At 37.8% G+C, this 13,523-nt stretch overlaps 1 protein-coding gene across 3 annotated transcripts in view; it reads right to left on the bottom strand.

Annotated features, from left to right (window-relative positions):
* The window catches only part of LOC111582448 (cadherin-18-like), a 208,900-nt gene that overhangs the window by 36,952 nt on the left and 158,425 nt on the right, over nt 1–13,523 (bottom strand). The window lies entirely within an intron of this gene.

Here is a 13,523-nt window from a genome sequence, read left to right as displayed (position 1 = left end):
GTTTTGTGCTGTGAAATCAGCAAAACAGTTGTGCTCAAGATGAGTTTTTATTTTCATTGTTAGTTTTTTTCTTGGTGAATCAGTAGATTATTACAATTAGCTTGCAGTTTTGATTTGTGGTGTTGGTAAAATGACGAGTTTCTTCTCTGTGGACCATTCAGGCGATCCAGTTTCGTGAGGTTTTTGTTGGGATTTTCTGCAGTAAAATAATTTTGAAAACAGGAACATGGAGAAGAAATGTGCCGCAGAAATGACAAACTTATACCCCCCTACATCCAGCAAGTCAGACTAATAGTGGACTTATATTCGTTAGATGGACGCAAGAGCAAACTTCAAACACAGGGGGTCCTCGGTTTACGACGTCCTCGACCTACGGCGTTTCATCATTACGTGGAACTAGCTGACAAGCAGAGCGGATGAATACGTCGTCATGCATCGCTATCAGACAGCTTTGTTTCCATTCTCTGGTTGTACTCCACCTTGGATTGTGCTACATTCACTAACTTTTTGTCCTTCATTATGGCTCCCAGCGTAAGTCAGACTCTTCTGATGCTTGGAAGAAAAGGAAATTCGTCTCCATGGAAGTGAAATTAGACAGAATAAAATGCTGGGAACAGGAAGAAACACCGACCAACATGGGTCAAGTTGTAAAAACAGGTCAACATATTGTAGTGACCCTCTGTGATGAATGAGTGAGACTTTATCTGGTTCTCTGCTGGTTTATTGAACCTTCACACAGACTACTGTGGACCGTAGCCAACGCCAGAAGAACTAGAAAAACCCCATAACTTAGCTCCAGAATTAGCCACCGTTCCCAGCTCTCTCTACTGCTGACTCTCAGCCAATCAGAGGTGAGCTAACTAAACATGGCACGTTCACTGACATTAGGGAAATCTGGAACTGAACAATAAACATTGAAACCTCATCAACAACAATATCAGTCCATTACAATATTCTGTTATTTTCTGGTAAAATGATTCATACATGCATGGAAGTCATTGGTACTCATGAATTTTGTGAAGATCTGATCGATATCATGATGCACGGAACGGCTTTGGTTACATTTTCGCCAGAGTTCAGACTTATGGTGAAAATCAACTTACATCAATCTGTAGGAACGGAACTCTGACGTAAGTCGAGGACCTCCTGCAAATGCTAATGTTTCTACTGGATGTGTAAATTTGCAATGATTTGCTAATGAATTATGACATAACAACAGTATAAGGCCAAAATGTCTATTCAGTGGCCTAAAAAATACAAAAATAAACATCAAGATAGATGATTGTAGGTTTAATGTCTATAAATCACAAAAACGGTCACTGACTCTAAAGGAATGAATGCAGTTTGTAGACTAATACGCTGTAGAAGCAATGGGAGAACATTCTGTACAATGTTTTTAAAAGAGGGCAGATTTTTTTTCTGGCTGCTTTGTTCCATATCTACTCATCCCATAGTTTCTCCAGTCCATGTACAGTCTAATTGCTGCGTGAAGTCTCAGCTGTTAACTTCTCATCACACATCATAATCTGGATTAACCTGCTTTCGGCTCAGATTAGCCGTAAAGTTCAGCAAAAGTCCACAAACCCAGAACTAATCTGAGAGTAAACTTGCAGTGCACTCGTCTCTGTCTATGTGAGACCTTTATGAGAACATGTGAACATCCAGCAGGTGTCAGGATGAAGGCGGTCAGACAGACAACAGATATCAGGAAGGCAGATGACACATCTAAATATGCTAAAACCTCATGATTAATTAAATTAAAACAATAACTGTCATTTCCCACCACTGCATTGACCTCGGCATGGAGATCCTATCCATTAGCTCTCTGGCTCTCTTGCATATCTAATCATAGCTGGAAGCGAACGGAGGCCGTAACTTCCATTTGTTTGTTTATTCGTCTGTCACATTCAGATGGAGATGACACTCGGCTGAGTAATACGTTTGACCGCAACTCTGCCACGGGCCTTTAATATCAAATGATTCGATACTTGGAAACTCTTTACCTTAGGATAATTGAATTCTGCAAGCACAAATTTAATTCCATTCTAACCTCTGGAGGCTGTAGGCATGCCTGTTGAATTTCTAAATAGAGACGGACTTGGATTGCAGCCTGGCAAGCCCAAAGCCCAATAAAGAACTGATGTAGACATTAGATAATTGATCAGTCTAATTAATTGATAATCCTGTTTTTGGAGCCTCTGGGCAGAAATTTGGTAGTTGTTGCTTCCCGTGTAGTTCTTGGTGAAGACCAGTGATATAACGAAGCCTTGTGTCTGTGGGTTTGCAGGATGCAGAACAGTATGAGGAGGATTTACATTAGCATCTAAGTTACAACACCAGGAAGGACCAAGACAGGATGGAGATCATAGAAATGGTACGAACAATAATGAGGAAGATAATTATGAGGAGGAAGAAGAGGAGGTAGAGGAGGATACAGTTGGTGAAGACAAAAGGAACCAATCGGAGGTCAGAAATGTACAACTGGCGTGAACATTAACCAGTTGCTGTGCCTTTTTTGGTGCCTGAAGAGCCAGTCAGGTCTTTCTTTCTCTTAATTTCCAAAGGAATTCCAAATTCCAGTTAGGAAAATCAGGATCTCATGCCTGGAAGATGGGGATGCTATTCAAAACACCGTGGAGTTGGAACGGATCAGCTTCCACTGTGGAAAAAGACTCAACTTGTATGATCCAAAGTTGTTTCCATTCATTATGGATGCAACGTGTGTCACAGCAGACTTAAACAAAGGCTAGGTTCTTGTCGATTCTTCAAGAACTTGCATTTTTCTGTCCATCTCTAATTTTAGAAAGTTCCAGATATCTTAAATGAACCACTGAGTCACAAACAATCATGAATGACAAATAGACATACATCAGCTCAGACATTTCATTACCATGTGAGCATGAGTGTAACTGTAACTGTGGAGAGTTCAGGAGAAGCTGTATGTGATGCAAACACGGTTAAACATACAGTTGTTCTTGTGCAGCAAACTTGGCTGCGGACCTGACGTCTTGGTTCATAACTCCGTCCTTATCTCACTCATCTCTTCCCTCCCTGTCATCTCGCCTCATCCAAATCCTCTCTCCACCTCTGCGCTTTTCTCTGCTGGGCTCCTCTCAGCTCATCCCATTAAAGAGGGCTTATAGAGTGTACCTGGGGAGCAGCCCTGCACTGCAAGAGAGGCACTTTCTGATCAGACCTGAGGTAATCGGCAGGGGTGAAGGTCAGATACCACATCTGAAAAACATCTCTCTCGCCTCCCTGCTTAATTCAACAGAGAGAAGAACTTTTTTCATCCCTTCTCGACTGCAGGCAGAATAAAAATGACCTTTGCTCCTGGCTTCTCTGCTACAAACTGCTGCAAAGCAGATATGTAACTGTGTGTTGACTTTAATAATGAGAGAGCAGGTGGATGCAGAGACATGAACTGTTTTCAACTTTACATCCAGGTCTGTAGTTTCACTGTGGAAAAACTAAACTAAAATAAGAAAAAATAATCATTACATTTACTAAATGATATTTTGATGTTGATTCTATGATTCATCACAAACTGCAGTCATGTCTGCCGACTAAAGCTGAAGTTGTTACATTTCCAGATTCCCTCTAATGAACCTGAATTTAATGAACATTTGGCTACTTTCTAATTTACTTTGGCAGACCATCAGAGGAAGCTGCTGCTCACTTCTGAATGCTATCAGGATCCCAATTAAAATGTTGACCTCAAACTCAAATTACTCAATATTTTCATGAGATCCAACTCCTTTTTGATACTATTTCTGTTGCTGACATTTTTCTGCAATGTGTATTCTGTACGGGCTCCAGTGTGTGTCACATTTTAATGCAAACCTGGTAATTACCAGAAAGTTTAAGGATTTAAAAACACAACAAGTTCCATACACTACCAATCAAACGTTTGGACAAACCTCCACATTTAATGGCTTTTCTTTATTTTCATGACTATTTACATTGTAGATCTTGTAGTAGCAAACACATCTCTACATCAACTGTCCAGAGGAGACTGACTAATCAGGTCTTTATGGTCAAATAGCTGCAAAGAAACCACTACTAAGGAAAAGCAACAAGCAGAAGACATTAGTTTGAGTCTTTTTTTGGCAATTTTTAATTCATTTGGACAAATTCAATCATTTTGAACACATTTTGAGCTTTTTTTGGACTTGTTCAGGGTTATTTGTTTTTTTTTTGGGTCATTTACAACAAGATTTTACAAATATGGACATACTTTGAGTCATTTTGTCACATTTCTAACACATTTTGGGAAATTTTGAGTAGATTTGAACAAGTTTTGAGTCATTTTGGACAAATTCCAACTTGTTTTACAAGTTATTTTGGGCAGATATTGAGTCATTTTTAGCAATTTTTAATTAAAATTGAATTATTTGAAGAATCTAAAAACTGTTTTTGACCTCTGAGAATCTACAATGAAAATAAAGAAAAAACATTAAATGAGAAGATGAGAAGGTGCGTCCAAACCTTTGACTGGTAATGTATGTAAAGAAATATTTCAGAATCTTCAGTATTTGGAGGTCAGCAATCAACTTTATTTAAATTAGAGGCATTGATTGTGTTAAATCATCTGTGCAAAAGGTTAGATTTCCTTGAGTTGTATCCTTCCACTGAAGCAGCGTTAAATCAAGTTCCTGCAGAACATTTCGTACCAAGTTGCACTGTGACAGTAGGAATCAGCACCAAGTAAAAAGGTCACAAGTCAGCCTTCATTAGTGTGAAACCGTGGCTGGACTGAAGGTTTCTCAGGATGGCAGGATAAACTGACCACTGAGAGACAGACAGCCAGAGAACTTGCTCAATAAACAAAAAGACAATTCCTGACAAAAGAAGGCTGTCTAGTGGAGTCTCAGAGGATAAGTGGTGTCTCTAAACCACTTCTCAGGAGGGGAAAGAGGTCGAGCAGGTCTTAGGGTGGGCTAAGACAAAGAAGCATTTCACAGTGGATGATGGAAAAAGTTGTATATACTGATGAATCCCAGTTAGGGATTAGTGTCAGGAGGCTGTATGTGAGCAGACCAACAGGAGATGATGATAGCACAGTGAAACATGAGGTTTGCTTTCACTCCATCCTTCAGAGACATGCTTCACTCTCTGGTTTGCATCTTTGCGGAAAAAGGATTCATTCTGCAGCAGGATAATGAGCCTGAATACATGTCAAAGCTTTGCAACAGCTACTTGAAGACGAAAAAAGCAGCGCTGCCTTCCTCAACAGTGACCTGACCTCGACCCCCGCTGAACATTTATAGGGCCCTTGAAGACCTGAGAACATCAAGGAGTCCTGATATGATGAGCAGCTCCCTGGAACACCAGAACACTGCTGGATAGTTGTCAAGTCTGAACAAGCTTCAGGAGGCAATGTAGCTCGAGAATAAACAAGATACCCTAAAATTTACTGATATTCATTGACTTTTTACTAATATTGTCAAGATGATAGCGTCATTTGTAATGAAATTAGTGGTGGGACGCGATATAAAAAATTAATCTAATTAATTTGAGGCTTTGTAATTTATTATTTGCAATCAATCGCATTGTAGTCAAATAGCAATACTGGTTACAATAAGCAAAGTGTTTCAGTTCAAATAAATTCTGTTTGACGACTGAATGGATGAACAGACATAGACAGGAACTTACACAACAAAAATGTTTGTTTCATTTCCACTTATCTGCATTTTTAATCTGTCTGCTACATTTACAGATTACTGCAAACTCAAAGTGACATTATAGCCATTATATTCAACATTTTAGGATGTTTTATAAACTCAAGCACTTTAAGTGTCTTGACAAGTGGTCTATTATGGGATGGCTACACTGTTAGCCGGTATCAGGACTGTCGTAGTTAATGTTTGGTGCATCACATTTATATACAGTCTATGGTGCCTCACCCTTGAGCTCATTTGCATAAAGTAGTTTCATATTTACAAATTCGGTGCTGGCAGCAGAGGTCTGATACATCGCGAAACTTTTGTTAAATGTCTAAACTGGCCATCTTTGAACTAAAACGAGAAGAGATTCAGCAGCTTATTTCTCGCCTTAAATGCTTTCAGAAATACTTTTTGCTGAACAGTTTTTGGAATAAAAGAGAAAGTATGTGGTCAAACTGCTATGCTGGCCTGATGTTTCAGCGCTGACAGCACTCCTGTGCATCTTCTTCAAGGCTGCAAACAGACTTTAGGTTCATTAGCGCCACCTACTGGGCTGCAGTGTGCATCAGTGTTGCCAGTGTGACAGAAATTTGCGAACTGAGAAAGGTGCGATTAAATGCTTTATTTTTTAAATGCGTTACTTTTTCTGTAATTAATTAATTGTAATTAACGCGTTAAAGTCCCAGCCCTAATTAAATATTTAAAATTAAACAGGAAACAATTGCAAAATAGAAGGATCTTTACTATAGTGACCTCAAAATTCTGAACTCCACTGTATATTCTGTGATCATCTTACTGTATGATAGTTTTTATTTTTAGTAGCGGTCAACTCCAACAAACCTCCACACACAAACATGAGAATCACGGGAGATGAAACATCATGTAATCCAGGGTAATGAAGTTACTGCTAATGGTAATTGGAAATATTTTGCTGCTGATTCACAGTAAAAGCCTTTAACTACCGAAACATGACTTTTATTGTGAAGTAGCTTCAGAAAATGGGAAGAATTTGCCACCACAGTTCAGCCTCAACAGCATTTAGATGAATGCCTCCTTGTTGTACTTACAAACAATACTTACAAATATCTAGCTGTGCACCTTGGCCTGTTGGAGGAGCCAAAAGGTCAGTAGAGAAAAGTAAAAAGCTGATGTCAGTTTGTGGGCCAGATACACAGATAGGAAATCCAAGTCTTTGCTGGGGGATGAACTTTTATCTCACCTCCAACAGTACAAATAAATGTGCACATCTGCAGTGTTTTGGCTCATCTGTTTACTGATTTTTGTCTATTTAATAAAGGGGAGATACTATGTTTTTTCTTATTTTCTGTCACATATGATGCTAGGATGCTAGATGTTCATGTTAAATAGGGCCAAAAGTTCAATAATATAAGTAAAGGCAACTTCTGTGAGAAAAAAATCCAGCTTCATAGGTTTTTTATCTGTACTTTAATGTCAGCTACTAATACATTTCTCTATATGGCCACATGCTTCATGTAAAGCCAAACTACAGTCGACTTGGAAAATGCATTCCTCCCAAAAACATCCACTTGAATAGCATTTTAGGCATTTAAATTACTCCAGCATACAAATAATTAAGAGTGCAAGGTCTTTTTCATTTTATTCCAAATGGCAGCATATTTTCCGCATGTCCATCTATTAACAGAGGCAGAGTTTTATTATGTATGGCTGGTGATTGAAAGACTAAATCCAATGTTTTGTCACATAAAAGCAGGTAATGAGCACAATATTTATCAGATGGAGACTACCTGCTGTCATCTTTGTTGTTGTGGATGTTCCTGCTATCTGATTTGTTCTGATATTGTCAGTTTCAGGCTCAACTGAGAGGTAGCATGAGACAGAAAAGAACATTTTTTTGAAGAATGAATCATTTAAAACTTCTCTAGTGGAGTCGCACAAATAAACTGAGCATAATATGTCCCCTTTAGGGCAGCACCTCCTCCAATGCAACAGAAGTACACATTAGAAGTGTAACAAGTCTGAGGACGAAGTGCTGCCTCAAGGAAAAACTGGGAGAACAACTGTCTCCTCACCTGTTGTTCCATAACTCTTAGGCTTTATAGCTCACACAAGTATGAAAAAGAAGCAAACAAAGCGGTGCACTTTTAAACTGTGTCAACAAGAGAAACCGTCTGCTAACACTGACAAAAGCAACGAAAGATGTAACAGACATAATAACAGATAACAATCTAGAACCTCCAGACATGGGGGTGTATGCTGTACAGCGGCGGAGGACGTATTCAGACTCAGAAAGCAGCAGCACTGCAATGCAAATACTCCGCTGCCAGCGAAAGTTGTCATTGAAACTGTGAGGAGAATGTTCTTTCAATATCTCTTAAAGGCCCAATCTGGCCACCTTTCAAGACAGCCTCAGTTATCCTGCTAGAGAGTCAATTAGCTTTCTAAACAGCTTCCAAGCCAGAGAACACAGCAGAAGTGAATATATCTCTGAGCAGCAGCATCGAAGGATTCAAAACTGTGTCTGGTCTCAAGCTGAAAATATTTTAGAAACACCACACTAAAATTACAGAGCCTCAAAGCAGAAACTCAATGCAACAAAAATGAACACAACTGTGATCACTGGCACACAAGCAGAGTTCATCACAGATGAACTCAGTTTCATTCATCATCTGTGATTTACAGTGCAGTAATATAGAGCAACTTTAACTTATTAAGAGCAACTTTAACTCTTTAAGAGCAACTTTATTGAATATGAAGCAACTTTAACTACTATAGAGCAACTTTAATATGGAGCAACTTTAACTCATTTAGAGCAACTTTAATAGAGAGTAACTTTAACTAATATTAACTTTAGCTCATATAGAGCAACTTTAATACATTTATGCTACTGTTCAAAAGGTTGGGGTCACTTAGAAATGTCCTCATTTTTGAAAGAAAAGCAGTTTTTATCCAATGAAGATAGCATCAAATGAATGATAAATCCAGTGTAGACATTGTTAATGTGGTAAATGATTATTCTAGCTGGAAAGAGCTGATGTTTAATGGAATATCTCCATAGAGGTACAGAGGAACATTTCCAGCAACCATCACTCCTGTGTTCTAATGCTACATTGTGTTAGCTAATGGTGTTGAAAGGCTCATTGATGGTTAGAAAACCCTTGTGCAGTTATGTTAGCACATGGATAAAAGTGGGAGTTTTCATGGAAAACATGGAATTGTCTGGATGACCCTAAACTTTTGAATGGTGGTGTAACCTTCTCAGTTTTGTAAATATGGGCTGTGTATGTCTGCTTGTCTGCATCATGGCTCTACATGGGAAACCATTGCCAGAGGAACTTAAACATCTAATTTTATGCCTTCACAAAGACAGAAGAATGTTGCTGACTCACTAATAATCCCAAAGTTGCAGCAGTAATCAGGAGGTATTGGACGGCTCGTAGTGCCACTGATCAGAGTGGTCTAAAATGATGCTACAGACACTCGACTACTCACACGATGCAGCTGTAAAAACAGACGAGCAGCTGCTTCAGACGGGATTATCGATGGAAATCTGAATGTCTGTGACAGCTCAGACAGTGCAAAAGACATTGCATTATGTCCACCTCTGTGGATGACATTTACGAAAGAAAAAAAAAATCATTGCTTGCTTTTTTGCAGAAAATAACAAGACGAAAGATGAAAGTCACCCTGATGAATGCTGGGAGCCCATTCTTTGGTCAGACGATTCCGAGATAAACTTCTTCAGCTCTAATAAGGTCCAGCATGTTACTGTGAACCTGGCTGTGATGACGATACAGACGGGATTCTGCTGATATGAAGCTGCATGATTGTTGGGGAGAGGATTTTTATTGATGTCTGTGGAAAAACCAAAACACTGGCTCACAAGGCGGCCCTCAGTCTGCAGAAACTTGGCAAAAAAGAAATATTCTAGCAACACAGTGATCCAAAACTCACTGTCAAAATGAGCAATGCTAGTATCCTCCATACTGAGAATGACTGAATCTGTCAATAACAATAAAGGCAGACATCCAAAGTACTGAAAGGATGATAGATTTGAATGTCACTAACAAGGCGGATAAACGTTTGTTGCATTACGTTCCCACTGGATTATTAACCCTGGTGTCATCCTGTGGGTCAAATTGACCCGTTTTAAAGTTTGGAAATGTGGAAAAAAATATATTTTCACAGTGAAACTTCTGATGTCCACATTTTCAACATTTTTAGGAAATCTTTGAATATTTTTTGGTGGAAAAAAAGAAATGTTAAAAATGTTTCTTTAAGAACATTCACAAAAAAATCAACCAAAATCCAGCGAATTTCACTGGATTTTGGTTGATGTTTATGTGAATGTTCTTAAAGAAAATATTAGATGTTTTACTGATATATATGGAATCACTTTAGATATTTTTAGGATTTTTTTGGAAGATTTTTACTCATTTTTTGAAAATATTTACAAGAATTTTCTTGCCAAATTAGGGGAATTTTTTAAAATAAAACTTTGAAGGTGAACTTTTAACGAATTATTGGAATTTTCTTCCCGAAGGTTTTGCAAATTTTCAGAAATTTGGGGAATTTTTGGATTTCTTTCAGACAAAGAAATAATATTTTTTTGGGTGCCCACAAGTGAAGACAACAGGAGGGTTAAAGAGAGACAGTCAATCAAACAAACACTAATATTACAGTTGGCTGCTAAATGTGATTTATAGATCAATTTACTGACTTGATGAGTTTATTATAACCAGGAGATTCTGAGAGTGAATTAACTTTCAGACAGGCTAGCTAAGTTATAAAATATAACAGACACAAATCTTTAGTTTGATGCAAAGACACCAGCTCCAGATGATGTCAGATTTAATTTATTTTATAAACTGGCCTCAATTCTGTCTTTGCAGGATATTTTTTTGAAAGGGTCACAATCACAATGATGTTTTCTGGATCATTCCTTTAGTTCAATAGACGGCAGCCATCAGATTATCCTGTGGACCAGGGGTGTCCAACATGAGGCCCAGGGGCCAAAAGTGGTCCTCCAGAGGGTCCAATCCGTCCCTCAAAGTGTAAAAATTCCAGAGAAGACATTAACTGCAGATTGTAAATTAGTAAAACTATAAATTTAAAATAATTTCTAGACCATGACAAGTAGTTTGGATCATAAATTACTAGATTGTTCATTGTTCTTTTGTCGTTTTTGTAATATTTTGTCTTATTTTTGTCTTTTTTTGTCATTTTGTGTTTCCTTTTTGTCTCGCTTGCCTTTTTTTGTCTATTTATTTGTCATTTTGTTCCTTTTTTGCAATTTTTTGTCTCGTTTGTGTCCATTTTTTGTCACTTTGTAACTTTTTTGTCAAATTTCTTGTCTCTTTTTTGTTTTGTGTCATTTGGCTCATGTTTGTAATATTTTGTCTTGTTTTTGTATTACTTTTGTCTGACTTCTGTCTCATGTTTTTGTCATTTTGTTTCTCATTTTTGTTGTTTTGTGTTTCCTTTTTGTCTCACTTGTGTTTTTTGTCTTATTTTTGTCATTTTGTGTTTTGCTTTATATGTTGCTTTATGGAATGTTTTTTGTTGTTCTGTGTTTTTCATCTCGTTTGTCCATTTGTATGTTGCTTCGTAACTTTTTTGTCACATTTTTTGGCTCTTTTTTGTTTTGTTTTGTGTTGTTAGTCTACGTTTTGTTGTTTTGTTTCTTGCTTTTGTCTTTTTTTGTCTCATTTTTGCCGTTTATACATTTTTTGTTGCTTTGTAACTTTTTGGTCAAATTTTTTGTCTTGTTTTTGTCATTTTGTGTCTCATTTTTGTAACATTTTGTCTTGTTTTTGTTGTTTTTTGTCTTTTCTTGTCTGACTTTTGTCATTTTGATCCTCCAGTAAATCCTCTATGGTTCAGGTCCAGATGACTAAATGTTGTGTTCCTTTGTAGACACTCTGTGATCTGGAAGTTGTAATGTAGAAATGATGAACTGAGGCTGAATGTTGCTGAAATTTAATGCATTTTTCATAAGAAATTTCAGGTTGTTTCGTGATGTTTCATAAAAAGATAATTCCTTAAATGCGAACACTTTCAGAATGGACTTTTTTGCACTAAAACAAAGGAAAGATTTGGAGTTGTGGTTATTTTTAGGTTATTATGCTGTGATTTTACTGGTCCGGATCACTGGAGGTTAAATTGGTCTGAATGTGGAACCTGGACTAAGATGAGTTTGACACCGCTGCTCTAGAAGGTAAGATGTCTTCCTCATGCTGTCTCCATCTGAACCAGAACCTCATTAGAGAGTCTATCTGGCATCGGCATGTCATCAGAGAAGAATACTGACTGAACAGAAGAGCTGAATGGCTTTTAATTTCCCCACAATTAACCTGTTCTCCCATCAAGACCAGCTTGGAAATGAAGACTAATCTCCAACTGGCTCACATGAGAAGAGACATGCTGGAGTAACGCCTTTAATTCTTCAGTTGCGTGGTAGATGTCCCTCATGTGCAGGAGGTCAGATTAATCCCCATAGACTCAACATCACAGTGACTGAACCGCCTGACATTTATGAATGCCCTGGCTCAGTCCATTACTCACATTATTGTGCAGAACAGGGTAGCAGAAAGGGTAATTGGCAAGAGAAGTATTGGCTGGAGAGAAATGAAAGGGGTGGATCATGGAGAAAAAAGCCATTCCTCAGATGCTTTGAGCTCAGACACAAACGCTGTAATGTTCCACTGTGGTCCCGTCACATCAGCCAACATGTCTCAGAAGGAGCTCTGCAGAAATTCACAGAATTAAGCAGCCTTCCAAAAGTGGTCTTTAATCTTTTATGCAATTCGTCTTTAAGGTCAAGCAAAGCTTCAAAGACACATGCAAATGTAGCACATAGCGTGATTCATCGGCTCTGACTGGGGTGCTTGACGTAAACTTACAAGACTTTAGTAATTCTGCTGTCCGGGATTAGTTCATTTCAAACACCTTGTCAATGCATAATTCTTCAGAACTACGTAAAAGCAACTGTCAGCAAGCTAAACTTGCAGTTAGGACACTTTTTCGTGAAATAAAATACACATTACTTGCGTAAAACTCTTCACTTTCCCATTTATTTTAAATGGTTTGTACCTACAGGTGTCAAGAGATTAGAGCTGCAGTGATAAAGCGATTAAATTATGAAATAATCAAGCGGTTGAAAGGAAATGATTCAGCAACAATCTGAAAGTCGCTCAGTGGTTCCAGCTTTTTGTACGAGAGGATGTTTTCCTTTGTCAAATAGCTAAATAAGCTTCATGTCTTTTCGTTTTTGGCTCATATTACCAAATGAAACATCTTAAGATGTCTCTTTGTTTCACCATTTTCACACACAAAGCAAATAATCAACTAATTCACAGTGAGATTAGAAGAATTGTTCATAAAATCAAAGCAAAGCACTGTCACAAAACTGAAACTTTTGTTCTCAAAAGGGAAAAAAATTAAACAAAAATAGAGTGACACAGTTCCGTCTCTCAAGTCTGAAATGTAAATAAGCACAAATATAACTTATATAAAATGTACAGAGCTGAGATAGTAGGTTGTCACATACAGAAATAATCATAAAACCAACGTATCCTGGATGTAAATGTACGTGGACAAATCTTCAAGTCTTTGTAATTCCAAAATTCCTAATAGGAATGAAAGGAAGCTCAAAATTCTTCAAAAGTTACTCCACTGTTTTCCATCTCTAAAGATTTTTTTTTCCCTTACGTTAAAAAAAACTGCACAATCTGATCGGCAATAACGTGAATGTTGGAGGAAAATTCTCCTTTGATGAGAAGACAAAAGTACAGATTCATGTTTAAACTCGACATCTAACACGGATTATGGGAATTACTGTTCAAAAACAACTTCATTTTGAAAGCCTAAATATCTGGG

Source organism: Amphiprion ocellaris, chromosome 10, assembly GCF_022539595.1.
Source record: "Amphiprion ocellaris isolate individual 3 ecotype Okinawa chromosome 10, ASM2253959v1, whole genome shotgun sequence".
Taxonomy (NCBI): Eukaryota; Metazoa; Chordata; class Actinopteri; family Pomacentridae; genus Amphiprion; species Amphiprion ocellaris.
Note: the sequence above shows the minus strand (reverse complement) of the source record. Positions and strands in the feature narration are given on the sequence as shown.